This window comes from Lathyrus oleraceus, chromosome 7 (genome assembly GCF_024323335.1).
Source record: "Lathyrus oleraceus cultivar Zhongwan6 chromosome 7, CAAS_Psat_ZW6_1.0, whole genome shotgun sequence".
NCBI lineage: Eukaryota > Viridiplantae > Streptophyta > Magnoliopsida > Fabales > Fabaceae > Lathyrus > Lathyrus oleraceus.
In genome coordinates this window covers 18,063,793-18,065,379 of record NC_066585.1, presented here as the reverse complement: position 1 = coordinate 18,065,379, position 1,587 = coordinate 18,063,793, and the positions used below count along the sequence as shown (strand labels likewise).

The 1,587-nt window shown below is 41.8% G+C and overlaps 1 non-coding gene across 1 annotated transcript; it reads left to right on the top strand.

The window, feature by feature from the left end:
* Positions 1 to 1,157: 1,157 nt before the first annotated feature.
* On the top strand, positions 1,158 to 1,264 carry LOC127108677 (small nucleolar RNA R71). The gene has a single exon (XR_007796200.1). It is a non-coding gene; the product is annotated as a small nucleolar RNA R71 (small nucleolar RNA).
* The last annotated feature ends 323 nt before the right edge of the window (positions 1,265 to 1,587 follow it).

Genomic DNA, 1,587 nt, shown 5'->3' with positions numbered 1-1,587 from the left:
GCCTACGCTTGTTGGTTAAGATATCTTTCAGAAATTTGGCGTAAGATGGAATTTGGGTGATGACTTCGGTGAAAGGAATCTCTACATGAAGCTTCTCTATTACTTTTATAAATTTTTGGTATTGGTTATTGATTTTGGTTTGTTTAAGTCTTTGCGGATATGGGATTGGTGGTTTGTACGGGGGTGGTGGTTTGTAGGTTTTATCCTTGGCTTCTCCTTCTTGATCGGTTTGTTTTTCGGGTTCCACTGGTTCTTGTCCTTGGTTTGTAGGTATATTTTCTTTAGAAGCTTTGGACTCGCTCATTGCTGGGTTATGAGGCCCTTCGTAAGCGGTCCCACTTCCTAATGAGATAGCGTTAGCTTGCCCTCGAGGATTGAGTTGAGGTTGTCTAGGGAATTATCCTCCAGGTGTAGTTTGTGGGGCTTGGCTTTGTGTTACCTGTGAGATCTAGATTTCAAGCATCTTGTTGTGAGTGATTATCTGATCAACTTTGGTCCCTAATTGCGTTATCAGTTCGTTTACGTGAATGTTCTGGTTTAGGAATTCTTTGTTTTGCTGAGTCTGGCCTGATATAAGGTTCTCCATGATCTTCTCAAGGTTAGACTTCCGGGGCACAACTTGCATAGGTTGATTTGGTTTTTGGGCTTGATAACCTTGTGGTCTTTGAGGTGCATAATTTTGGATAGGGTTCTGGTTTTTATAGGAAAAATTCGGGTGATTCTTCCATCCAGGGTTGTAGGTGTTTGAAAATGGGTTACCTTGGGCGTAATTCACTTGGTCGGTGTTCAGGTGGTTCAAAAGGTTACATTTCGCCGATTCGTGTCCTTTTCGTCCACAAAGTTCACACTCTGTGTGGACTACCGCTGCGGTGTTAGTGTTTGTAGAAATATGTTCGACCTTAAGGGCTAAAGCATCCATTTTCGCCTATATCATGTCCATAGAGCTTATCTCATGTATTCCACCTTGGGTCTCCTTTTTCTCTACTGAGGCTCGTTTAGTTCCCCATTGGTAATGGTTTTGGGCCATATCCTCAATTAGGTCACAAGCTTCAGGGTAAGGTTTGTTCATCAACGCGCCACCAGCGGCAGCATCGATGCTCATCTTTGTGTTATAATGGAGTCCATTATAGAAGGTATGAACGATCAGCCATTGTTCTAGGCCATGGTGTGGACAGACTCTTAATAGCTCTTTGTATCTCTCTCAAGCTTCAAAAAGTGATTCTCCTTGGTTTTGAGTAAATCTAGTTATTTGGTTTCGAAGAACAGCAGTCTTACTAGGGGGAAAATATCTAGCAAGGAATACTTTTCTAAGGTCTTCCCAGGTAGTTATTGAGTTAGCTGGAAGTGAATCCAACCATGAACTTGCTCTATCTATGAGGGAGAAAGGAAATAATCTTAAACGAATCGCATCAGGTGAAGCACCGTTGGATTTAAAGGTGTCGGTCAGTTGGATAAAGACTTTTAAATGTTAATTTGGGTTCTCAGTAGCAAGACCCGCGAATTGGTTCTGTTGGACTAATTGCAGTAAAGATGGTTTTAGTTTGAAATTATTGGCAGGAATGAGGGGGTTTACTATACTAGAACTAG